Here is a 13,222-nt window from a genome sequence, read left to right on the forward strand (position 1 = left end):
GGAGCCAGCAGGACTAAGAGGACAAAGATTTGCAAGACAATCAGGGACATGAAGCCTGCTAGATGTTCCAGCTTCAGAAAAACTGCCCTTAGATCCATACATATCTGAGGGTGTTTCACTGTTACATTGAACCTGAGGAGCATATGTAACTCTACTGGAATAGTGACTTTTGTCCTCTCTGAGTTCCAGAGGCAGAAGCCCACAGTCAATAGGGTGAAAGGCTGTCTGCTTTGGGGTCCAGCTGGAAGGGGAAAAGACACAGTGGTCTTGCACCTACTCCCAAGCCGTTCTCATGGCCTCCTGTGCAGACAACGAACAGAGAAAGGCAGTTTAGTGTCCTGCTAAGAAATGGCTCCAAACTATTGAAAGAAACCATTTTGATCCATCAAAAGCTTGACAGATCTCAGCTGCATCTTGTGTCTGAATTTCAGCTGATAGCACTGTGCACTGAGTCTTTACATAGCTGGAGCAGGTCTGTCATTTGGAAATTGGCTTGTAATTTAAGACTTAGAGGACAGAGAGGCATCACACAAGACACATGGTGAGCAGAGGGAGTGAGCACAATGCACCCATGGGCATAACGCAATTACCAAACTTTCAGTGACATTTGAAATAGTGGTTTTAGGCACCATCTTGTCACATTTAAGGTCTTCAGTCACAGGTATGTGTACCCAAAGAAGCAAGAAAAGCCATTGGATAAGTCTCATTAAATTAAAAACAAACAAACAAAAAGTTGAAAGCCCTTCCAGCAGGTTTATATTACATCATCACTGGAGATGAGCAATAATTAGGAGCAACAGAAAACTGGCAGATTAATGTGACAGCGCACTGGAAAGGAAGGAGACGATTCGGTTGGATCACTGACTCAGTACTTAGTGGCTCAAGTCCTTTATCAGTTTAAATCAGTGTGTAAACTTCTGCTGTGTTTGGCATCAGGAAGAAATTTCATGGCAATTTCTTTACTACCAAGAAGAAGCTGGACCACCACTGGCCCTTTGCAGTAACTCACACAGAAACCGCAAAGCAAGTTTGTTCAGTGATAGTGTCAAGAACGTGATGCTAGCACAATAATAGCAAAAGAATTCGAAAGCTATCCATTTTCGGCTCTCTAGTCTGACTCACCCTTGAAAATGTTGTTTAAACCTGATCACCACATTACAGAGCTCCCCTATTAATATAACTGTTATTTGTGCTTGATTTCTAAATGACTTTAGTAAGCTGACAGCTATGGCAAATACAAAGGTTGACTATAGGATTTGAAAATGCATTCTTTGTTGCACACATCACCTTTATAGAGAAAAATATGACTCATTCCATTTTTCTTCTAATTCTTCCAGAGGAGAGGACCATGTCACTACAGTTCTCAGCCAAAAAGGTTCTCCAGGAGTGACTTAGCTGAATTTGTATCAGGCAGCGAATCCTGTCTGGAAGCCTACAGTCTCCTCTGCTTATGAAAATTTGTGAGAGTGGATGAGGAGTCACAGTTAGACACATATTGCTACCGTTTGAAAGACTGGGGCTTGGCTTGGACGAAAAGGCCCTGCTTTCTTCAGACATGAAGGTATGCTCTTCACCTACGTATTCTCACTTAGAAAAGTCAAGAAATGACGACACTAAAGCTTTCATAATCTCACTGCTGCCCATAGCATGAGGTATTATCATACAACCCTTGATAAGCATTCTCAGACCATTTTTAAAACCATGATAACATCAGATAAGGCTGTATACAGAGGTATTGATCAATAAGGGTTTAACTGGCATGTCTTTACCTAAGCACTGCTCAAAAATGTGAAAACTGCATTGATAAATTACCTGCCAAACAGTCAAGTTTGCCAATCTCCAGATTTTATTGCGGGTATGAGAATGTTTATTGCTTTTCCTAAATATCTAGTAGTACAAGACCTGTGAGCAGAAAGGTAGCTTCTTTCCCCTTTAAATTAAATAAAAACAAGTAACTTGATTCATTTGCAAGTAATTCTATCAGCTAGCTGAAGAAAATGAATCATCACCAAAGTGTACACTACAGAAATATAGAAAACAAGGAAAACACTTTCAAAACATTTGCTATTTCAAAGGGAATCTTTCAAGAGAGAAGCTGATTTGACTACCGAAAGTTTTCAGTGGCAATAATGCACTACTTTATTTCCCTTTTATGCATGTACACCCTGAGACTCCTATGGACATACCTAAATTGCATGATAGGACTTTGTACAGATCTCTGGGTTAAAGAAAACCTGCTGGTAAGCTCAAATGTGCCAACTGGGGTCCAGAGACATTTTGTACCAAATTAGGAAACAGCAAAGCTTGTTGTGAGTGTTGAGAATAGGACTTTAAGCCCAAGCAAGCTGAGAATAATTGTCTTTCCTGCTTTCTGAGCCCAAAAGGGGAACCAGCTTAGACATTGCTGCACCCTATACTCCAGAGCTTCCAGTTCTGGGGTCATGGGCTGTGCAGCCATAGCAAAGGATAAAGTTATGTTTGGACTATATTTTGGAACAGGATTGTTGCCTAATATCACATAAATATAAAAACATTTTCTTAACATTTCTGTCTGCTTTTAGATCTGCCTCATGCTTTTGTACACTGGAATTCTCTTGTTGGGGAGTCACAACTACTTAGAGTGGGGAGCCTAAACTACTATTATCTATTTTTTTTTCCTTCTCTGACTCAGCCTCAGTGAGTTTGATGCCCAGGGGTCTTGCGTGGAGCATCAAAGCAACGGGCTGCAGGTAAAGAGAGAGCTTAACCTAGATGGAATGGAAGAATCCTCCACTGGTCCATCATATCTGGGGCATCTAAAGCAGAGTCTGATGCTTTTTGGTCTGGCAATGGCTATTCCACTGCAACAGAAATTTATGACCTAGTTGTAATAAATAACTATGCCTGGGAATCGGTTGACTGTCTCAATAAGGACAGTCACATTTGTACAAGAACTCTGTTTGCACAAATAACTATTGTAAGGGACTCCAGCGTTTGGGCCCCTATTTTCCCTGTTAGTTTCATACCTTGCTCTCTTTTTGAAGGCATAGGTATATGTGTTCTTATACCTAAAGCTCCTAATGCACAAATAAAGTTGACCTAAGTAAAATAATCTTTGACACTTAAAAAAAAAAAAAAAAATCTATTATTGATTCATTGTGCTTCATTGTGACAGCAAGATTCATTGTGACAGCAAGAAACCAACTGCCAAATTTGTATGCCATTAACAAAACATCTAGTTTGCATGAAAGAACTAATTAAGCAATGTCAATGACAGCACAACTAAATACTACGGAGCATGTAACACACTGCTTCTCCTTTACATATAAAAGGATTCATGGTCTTTGCTAGTTTTCTTCCCCAGTGCTTGGCTGGTGTATGTACAGAACATGAGTATACACCAATTTAAAACAGTATTAGTTGAAATAGTACAGATTCCATGTCCAGAAGGATTTATTTTTGTTTAGAATTGCCTTATTTAAATTTGATTCCTAGGCAACTTCATCTAAACTAAAAGAAGTCCAATTTAAAATTATGAGTTTTCAAGCTTCACTGATTTAGTGAAATTGTTCGAAATCATACGTCAAATTGATCACTACTGTTTTTTCCATAAACAAACACTCAAGCTAGATTTTCATGTGCCCTACATCTAGCATGGATAATTTAGCTTGGTACTTGAAGCACTGGCATTCGGTGCTGCCAGTAATTTACAAGTGAATGTTCACTTTGTGTGGATGTAAATGCCCACTTAAAGTGGAGATCCAGCCCTTTCACCATCTGTGATCAGATTCACAAGTCAAAGTCTGGCCTTGCTTACACCATAGGGAGTTCTACTAAAATTGGTAGGGAGGGGTCCTAAAGCACAAGAAAAGTGGTCACAAAAATTAAAGGCAGTGCTACTCTGTTGATTATAGTGAAAGATGGCTGTATAAGAATTGGAGTCATTTTGGCAGCACAGACCAGACTAATTTGTCCTCCTTCTTGGTGGCCTCTATGTAAAACAACTTTATCATGTCTATTTGAAACCATTGCTGGATCAAATCTTGTATAAATTCATTGAATGGTTTGTGTGCGTTACAAATGTTTGCTCAGTTCAATTTGCAACACAAATAGAAAATAGCAATATTTTCACATATTTACAGTAACATTTAGGTTGTAAGGAACCTCTTGAGATCATCTAGTCCAACTCCCCTGCTCAAGCAGGATCAGATACAGCCAACAGTCCAGGAGCTTGTCCAGCCACGTTTTGAATATCTCCAAGGCTGGTGACTCCACAACCTGTCTGGACAGCCTATTCCAGTGTTTGACCATCCTCACAGTAAAAAAATAATTTGCTTGTGTTCAGATGGAATTTCTTGTGTTCATTTTCTCTTGGCCTGTCAGTGGGCACCACTGAGAAGAGTCTGGCTCCCTCATCTTCATTCCCTCACAACAGGTATTTACACACCTTGAGAAGATCTCTCCTGAGCCTTCTCTTCTCCAGACTGAAAAGTCACAGAATCACAGAATCAGAGAATCATATAGGTTGGAAAAGACCTTTAAGATCATCGAGTCCAACCATAAACCTAACACTGCGAAAACCACCACTACACCATGTCTCTAAGCACCTCATCCAAACGTCCTTTAAATACCTCCAGGGATGGCGACTCAACCACTTCCCTGGGCAGCCTGTTCCAATGCTTGACAACTCTTTCGGTGAAGAAATTTTTCCTAATATCCAATCTAAACCTCCCCTGGCGCAACTTGAGGCCGTTCCCTCTTGTCCTATGGCTTGTTACTTGGGAGAAGAGACCGACCCCCACCTCTCTACAACCTCCTTTCAGGTAGTTGTAGAGAGCAATAAGGTCTCCCCTCAGCCTCCTTTTCTCCAGGCTAAACAGTCCCAGCTCCCTCAGCTGCTCCTCATAAGACTTCTGCTCCAGACCCTTCACCAGCTTCGTTGCCCTTCTCTGGACACGCTCCAGCACCTCAATGTCTCTCTTGTAGTGGGGGGCCCAAAACTGAACACAGTATTCGAGGTGCAGCCTCACCAGTGCCGAGTACAGGGGCACAATCACTTCCCTAGTCCTGCTGGCCACGCTATTTTTGATACAAGCCAGGATGCCATCGGCTTTCTTGGCCACCTGGGCACGCTGCCGGCTCATATTCAGGCGGCTGTCAACAAACACCCCCAGGTCCTTCTCTGCCTGGCAGCTTTCCAGCCACTCTTCCCCAAGCCTGTAGCGTTGCATGGGGTTGCTGTGGCCCAAGTGCAGGACCTTGCACTTGGCCTTGTTAAACCTCATACAATTGGCCTCGGCCCATCGATCCAGCCTGTCCAGGTCCCTCTGCAGAGCCTTCCTCCCCTCCAGCAGATCAACACTCCCACACAACTTGGTGTCATCTGCAAACTTACTGAGGGTGCACTCGATCCCTTCATCCAGATCATTGATAAAGATGTTAAACAGAACTGGCCCCAACACTGAGCCCTGGGGAACACCACTTGTGACCGGCCGCCAACCGGAGTAAACTCCATTCACCACCACTCTTTGGGCTCGGCCGTCCAGCCAGTTCTTTACCCAGCGAAGGGTACACCCGTCCAAGCCATGAGCAGCCAGTTTCTCCAGGAGAATGCCGTGGGAAACCGTGTCAAAGGCTTTACTGAAGTCTAGATAGACAACATCCACAGCCTTTCCTTCATCCACTAGGTGGGTCACCTTGTCATAGAAGGAGATCAGGTTGGTCAAGCAGGACCTGCCTTTCCTGAACCCATGCTGGCTGGGCTTGATCCCTTGGTTATCCTCTACATGCCATGTGATAGCACTCAGGATGATCTGCTCCATCAGCTTCCCTGGCACCGAGGTCAGGCTAACAGGCCTGTAGTTCCCCGGGTCCTCCTTCCGGCCCTTCTTGAAGATGGGTGTCACATTAGCTAATCTCCAGTCAGCAGGGACCTCCCCAGTTAGCCAGGACTGCTGGTAAATGATGGAAAGGGGCTTGGTGAGCTCTTCTGCCAGCTCCTTCAGCACTCTCAGGTGGATCTCATCAGGCCCCATAGACTTGTGAGTGTCTAAGTGGTGCAGCAGGTCACTCACCATTTCCCCCTGGATTATGGGGGCTCCATTCTGGTCCCCATCCCTATCTTCCAACTCCAGGGGCTGGGTACCCATAAAACAGTCAGCCCTGCTATTAAAGACTGAGGCAAAGAAGGCATTAAGTACCTCAGCCTTTTCCTCGTCCTTGGTCACTGTGTTTCCTCCCCCGTCTACTAGGGGCTGGAGATTCTCCTTAGCTCTCCTTTTGCTGCTAATGTATTTGAAGAAGTGTTTTTTGTTGTCTTTTATAGCAGCAGCCAGACTGAGCTCTAGCTCAGCTTTGGCCCTTCTAATTTTCTCCCTGCACAACCTCGCCCACCTCTCTCGCCCACCTCTCTCGCCCACCAAGTCCCACCTCTCTAGTTTGTTTAAATCCTTCCTGTCCTGGTCCTCCTCCACCAAGGGTAAGTCTTGTTCCAGAACTTCCCTCTGGTCTCAGGGGCTTGGGATCCCTAAAGGCCACTTTTAATGGTGAAGACTTTTTTTGATTGGGAGGGAATTTTTCTCTCACAGTTAGGTTGATCAAGGCAGAAGTATGTGTGGGATCTTCCCTCATCCATCATGGCCAGGAATCACTTACATGTTTCAGGAACTAGGTTCAGTCTGCTGCAGTTTAACAGGGCCTTACTATAGGCTTAGTTCATCAAAGAATAGAAAGAGGAAGACTCCTACTGGAGCTGCCACTGTCTACTATGGACTACACTGGAAACAGTTTATTCACCTCTTCAGATTTCATGCAAAGTGCTGATAATGGCGTCCAGAACAGCCTGGGGACCGGATCTGAAGCTGATGATAGTTACATGTACAAAAAACTAAGGAAGGAGTGATGACCAATGCAGCAGGAATTATTGGCGGAGAGCTTCCAAATGAAGCAAGTTAATAAAAATATGGTCTAATTAAGTCATGCTCCCTGTGTCTTATCTCTGCCTGCATGCCCCACACAATGGCTTTCATTCGTCATTCAGGTAACCTGCCAGGAAAGAACAAAAGAAAAGAGAGTAGCTTCTTGCCTCTACTGGAAGTGATTAGGTAGGGAAATGGATTAAGTGAAGCTCTACTGGGAATGTGTTTTTTTGTGATTTCTGTGAAAAAATGAACTCTGACATACTTTGTATTAAAGCTTTTTAGGTATACAACTGCTGAAGATGTGTGAGACATTGTACCTTGTGTCCTAGAATATCTGAGGCTACAATTCCTCCTACAGTATGTGTTCCAGCCTGTTAAAAACTATAATCACCATCTCAAGAAATGGCTCCAGTACCTTTGCTAATGTAAGCTCCTTCCTGAGTCATGGACCGGGAGTGCTCATTAAAGCAGTAGCCTCCTGAAGATGGCACAAGAAACCTGTGGAGCTCTTTCTACCACCACTGTTGTTCGAAGGCAAAAAAAATTCAGGCAGTGGGTACTGCTTTTATATAGATGGAAATACTGAAATAAATATAGACTTTTGGTAGGTGTAGCCTTGTCTCCCATGGAATTACTGTGAATTGTATGTATTCCCTAATAGTAAGAATAATTTAATTTATTTATGTCTGTGGGATAAGTTTTCTGGTTTTTGACAGTAATAATATAATTTATCATTGGTTTTGAAATATTTCTGCTAGGAAAAAAAATACATGTGCTTAATTTTTCAGAACTTTTCTTTCTCAGCCATTCAGAAAAATAAAATCTGCCCTTTCATCTCTTCTCTTGCATTTATTCTTTTTACTTGTGGTCTTTATGGCAATATTTTTAAAATGGACTGCAGGCATAGGTTTACCAAGCAGGAAGAGAGAAGCTAGCAAAATGGGTGCCTCCACTGACAGACTGCATGATCTCCTCTCTCCTCCTGTCTCCAAAACATCACCCTCCAGGTGGTGCTCAATAGAGAAGCATTAAGGGAGCCTTGCTATACTTTTTCCAAAACACTTAAGTTTTAACTTGTGATCCTTTATTTCTATTTGTTCTACTGCATCCATTGTTGAAATACTGTTGAAATTCCCAGAAGAGGAAGGATATTTTTTCTATTCAGAAGGGTTATGTTCTGTGAATAAGGTGGCTGAATGAAGAATTTTTTCTTGTCCTTTTCATTATCAAAAAGATGTGGAGAATAGGAGAATGTGGAGAATATTAAAATATTTTCTATATTTTAAAGTTAAGCTCTACATGCCTCTCTTTTAATTAATCAGAAGGGATTATATTTGTCTTGCCCTGACACGAGACAAGGGATGTTACAGAAGCACTTCAGTGCTCAGTATCAATGGATTGGCCACATAATTAAAGAATAAATTTGGCTATGGAATGTGGAGTTTCTGCCAGACCTTTGCTTTTTACAAAGAATCCTCAGGACCAGCTGTCAAAGAAACTTTTAAGCATAAGGTTTGCTTAGAAGAGAAAGACTGAGACCTAGTGAGTCTAGCAATATCTTGGAGGGAGTTGAAATCTAACAGAAGAAGAACCACTTCATGGATGGAAAACAAGATGGCCTATTACTTTGTTATATGACTGAGAAAAACTTTCCATGAGTGACATGATTAAACAAATATCACTACTTATAGTTCCAGGGCTTCCCATGAAATAGTTAAATCCTTTTTTTTTTTCTCAAAACAGATGGGCTTTCCCAAGCCCAGCCAGCATGGGTTCAGGAAAGGCAGGTCCTGCTTGACCAACCTGATCTCCTTCTATGACAAGGTGACCTGCCTAGTAGATGAGGGGAAGGCTGTGGATGTTGTCTATCTAGACTTCAGTAAAGCCTTTGACACGGTTTCCCACGGCATTCTCCTGGAGAAACTGGCTGCTCATGGCTTGGACGGGTGTACCCTTCACTGGGTAAAGAACTGGCTGGACGGCTGGGCCCAAAGAGTGGTGGTGAATGGAGTTTACTCCAGTTGGCGGCCGGTCACAAGCGGTGTTCCCCAGGGCTCTGTGCTGGGGCCAGTTCTGTTTAATATCTTTATCAATGATCTGGATGAAGGGATCGAGTGCACCCTCAGTAAGTTTGCAGATGACACCAAGTTGTGTGGGAGTGTTGATCTGCTTGAGGGGAGGAAGGCTCTGCAGAGGGACCTGGACAGGCTGGATCGATGGGCCGAGGCCAATTGTATGAGGTTTAACAAGGCCAAGTGCAAGGTCCTGCACTTGGGCCACAGCAACCCCATGCAACGCTACAGGCTTGGGGAAGAGTGGCTGGAAAGCTGCCAGGCAGAAAAGGACCTGGGCGTGTTGGTTGACAGCCGCCTGAATATGAGCCAGCAGCGTGCCCAGGTGGCCAAGAAAGCCAATGGCATCCTGGCTTGTATCAAAAATAGCGTGGCCAGCAGGAGTAGGGAAGTGATCGTGCCCCTGTACTCGGCACTGGTGAGGCTGCACCTCGAATACTGTGTTCAGTTTTGGGCCCCCCACTACAGGAGAGACATTGAGGGACTGGAGCGTGTCCAGAGAAGGGCAACGAAGCTGGTGAAGGGTCTGGAGCAGAAGTCTTATGAGGAGCGGCTGAGGGAGCTGGGACTGTTTAGCCTGGAGAAAAGGAGGCTGAGGGGAGACCTTATGGCTCTCTACAACTACCTGAAAGGAGGTTGTAGAGAAGTGGGGGTCGGTCTCTTCTCCCAGGTAACAAGTGATAGGACAAGAGGAAATGGCCTCAAGTTGCACCAGGGGAGGTTTAGACTGGATATTAGGAAATTTTTCTTCACCGAGAGGGTTATCAAGCATTGGAACAGGCTGCCCAGGGAAGTGGTTGAGTCGCCATCCCTGGAGGTATTTAAAGGACGTTTGGATGAGGTGCTTAGGGACATGGTATGGTGGTGGACTTGGTAGTGTTAGGTTTACGGTTGGACTCGATGATCTTAAAGGTCTTTTCCAACCTATACGATTCTGTGATTCTGTGATTTGAGTGTATCTGATGGAGCCAGGAAATTTAACTGTTCTACTATGACTTCTGCAATTTGCCACAGAGCTGTAGGAAAATATCTGTACAAACTCCATAACAACAAATGTATATTTGAAAGGTCTTATCTGCTGACAAATTTTAAGTTCTGAGGATCTTTAGGACGTGACTGTAGGAAACTCTAACCCACATTTGTCCCAAGGGTTTGCAGACCTGTGCGAGTTTGTCACGTTACCTTACAACAGACTTTTTGTATTGTATCATCATTGAATAGGGGGCTTGGAGGCTCTGCTGTTCCATCTTTTATCCAATAATTAAAAAATCCACTTAATAGTGGTCTCTCTCTACCCAGTTTGAGTTCGTTTAACTTGAACATAGTCAAGTGGCTTTTGCACAAATGTATTAGTACCCCACTGATGCGTATAAAAGGATTGAGAATTATACTTTCAGTTGATTTCTTCCTTGACAAGCGTTTTTAAATTACCACTTGGCCTGTTTTTAATCAGCTTGGAATTTCTGTCAGGCTGAGATGTGTTCTGTGTGTAATGAAGCAAATTGTTGATTAAGGCCTTTGCTATCATTAAAATTATTTGGCCCTTATTTTCAATTCTTTCTACCTCTGTTGTTAGAGAGTTATGCTGATTTGGAATGATGAGGCCGACAGTGATATTGGCTGCAGTTTTACTCTTTATTGCACTGTTTACACAGCCTTTATTACACTAATAGAATACACTCTTTATTACACTAGTGCAACTCTTTCTTTTAGGGCTTGACCAGAAGTGATCCATATATTCCCTTCACTGTCCAAACTGTCAAACCTTTCAAACTCAAAAATAAAAAAAAAAGAAAGAAAAAGAAAAAAGATGTGTTTTGTTGCAATTAGTGTCCACAAAATTGTATTTCATCCTATGTCATTCCTATGCAAAAGGTAAAGCAGCTGCAGTTTGATCCACTCTATCTAAAGTAAGTGCAGGGTAGCTGCTTATTTATGAGTGCCATGTCATTCTTGCTTTTGGTAAAGGTTATTTCCACCTATTCTACCTTTTTGCCTTTGCCCATCAGTCAGATTAGGACCTTAAATGTAATTGGATGTCACCCTAAATTTAACTGGAAGTGACTTTCTGATGTCCAGTTCGTACTGCAGGAAAACGTGAAGTACCATTCATTTTCTAAATTTATCAAAAAACTTCTTGACATTAAAAGATTAAAAATTGAAAAAACAAATCCCCCCAAAAAACAGTCTACTGCTACTTTTGCTATTCCGCTTGCCATGGATGTTTACGAACTTTTTCTTTCAGTAGTTTTAAATATTCTCTGGGTACATGGCCATTACACTCCTTCACTTTTTGTTTCATGTTCTTCCTTACTTAAACACTTCTTTTCTTACTGCAGTGATTACTTCCTGCTGTATGCATAGATAGCAGTACTGTCCTACACTTTCTTTGGCTAGGATAAGGAGCTGTTATTTGCTCTTCATGTGATAGTATCTCCATTCCTTTGCTCTGCTTTCTCTGTGTTTGTTCTAGTATGATCTCATATTTTCTGAGTACAGGTGATAGGGATTGTATTCACCATTCCACATGAGCTTTGTATGATGACATTAATAGTTCTCCAGCTCCACAGGACCATATCAACTGATACATTCTGGGCTTAGTTTTTATCATTACACTATGCTTTTGAATTATAGTTATCCCATGATTACCTAATGCCACAGAATACCATTCTCTTTTCTCATTTCCAACTGATAAATTCCGTTTCAGAGCAGATATTCTCAGTATTAAGTGCATGACCTTGCATCTTATTCTCTTAAATAGCATTTTTAGAATATAGGGCCTCAAAGACAGACAGTGTTTTCCTTATTTTGAATTTCTGATCCTCTGTAACATGGAGGCTATCTCTCGGCTTTCCCTCATCACCAGATGTCATCAGAAGATTTCCACTCCTTCTGCCAGGACCATTTAGTGGAAATTGTAAGTGGCCTCAAGCTCTACTCAGGAGCTCTGCTGATAAGCTCTACCTACTCAAATTGTATATTTAAAGCTATCCATTTTTGTCTTCCCCCTAAATCAGTCTCTTCTCCATCTGACAGGATTTTAGTAATCCCTATCCTCTTCAGCTGCACTAATAAAATTTCTTACATGACATCCCATCAGATGATTTGTAGTAATCCAGAGAGATTAGATCAATTGCTTCTCATTTGTCTGGAAATTTATATAGCTCTTCACATGAACAATAAATACAAGTAAGATTTGTTTAAACAAATGTCCGAATAATAACAAAGAATTGCATATTAATGCAACCCCCCAAATCAGAATACACAACTGTTCATTTCTTTTTAAGTCTTTGGTGAAAAAAAAATGGTTCTTCTGCCAGAATCCTTCATTCTTTAATTTGTTGAATACATTGGAGTAGAGCTGAAAGGAAAAAAAAAACATCATTCCCTTTTATGGCTTATTTTGATGTTCGGAAAACTGTTCTCACGCTGACTTGGATCAAAATCCAGGAATATTTGCATTTTCTAGGACATAGTATGGAGTTTTGGCGCTAGGAACATCCACCTGTCTGTCTGTCCTGCGGCCCCTGGAAGACCTAGAGCTCGTGGTCGTGGTACCCAGCAGGTGCTTTATTGAGGAACCATAGAGATGAGCTGGCAGGACACCAAGAAAAGTTTCAAAGCTCGTCTGGTGGCAGATTTCCAATGGGATTTCATCACAAATGGACTATTTTAGTGAAAAATTTGCATTCCGAGGAAGTAAAAAATTCCAAAAAGAAAAGATTTTCTCTGAATTTTCTGACCAGCTTTAATGTTAATTATTCTTGCTATGGGAGGAGGCAGATAATCTCTGTGCAGGACACGGGGTACGAAGTATTTACTGTGTTGGGACTTGCTCTGAACTGCTCTTCTGATGTGTCCTGTTAGGGCCTTGAGGGCACTAAGGACCTTTCTGTCCCTGCCCAGCTTCCCTGGGACTTCACCCCACCCTGCCCACAGCCCAGGACCCCATGTCAGCCCCCCAGGGCTGTCAGCCCCTGCGACACTGCAGCAGGGCTGGTCTCCAGCTCCCCACAGCCCTGTCCTGCCTGGCCATGGGGCCACAAGACAAAAGACACCCACTTCTTTCAGGTTAAGTTGATGCTAACTTGCCTGATTGATGTTTTGATGAGGCATGCCTTTAACTGGCCTGGTTTTCTGACTGGGTTGTAGCCCCTTTGTTATGGTGGGTATACTGAGATCTCGAGTCTCGAGGCAGCAAGTCTTAGATGGTTAGCAAGGTCCACATTTATCACAGCTGTCATTGTAGGC

This window comes from Mycteria americana, chromosome 1 (genome assembly GCF_035582795.1).
Source record: "Mycteria americana isolate JAX WOST 10 ecotype Jacksonville Zoo and Gardens chromosome 1, USCA_MyAme_1.0, whole genome shotgun sequence".
NCBI lineage: Eukaryota > Metazoa > Chordata > Aves > Ciconiiformes > Ciconiidae > Mycteria > Mycteria americana.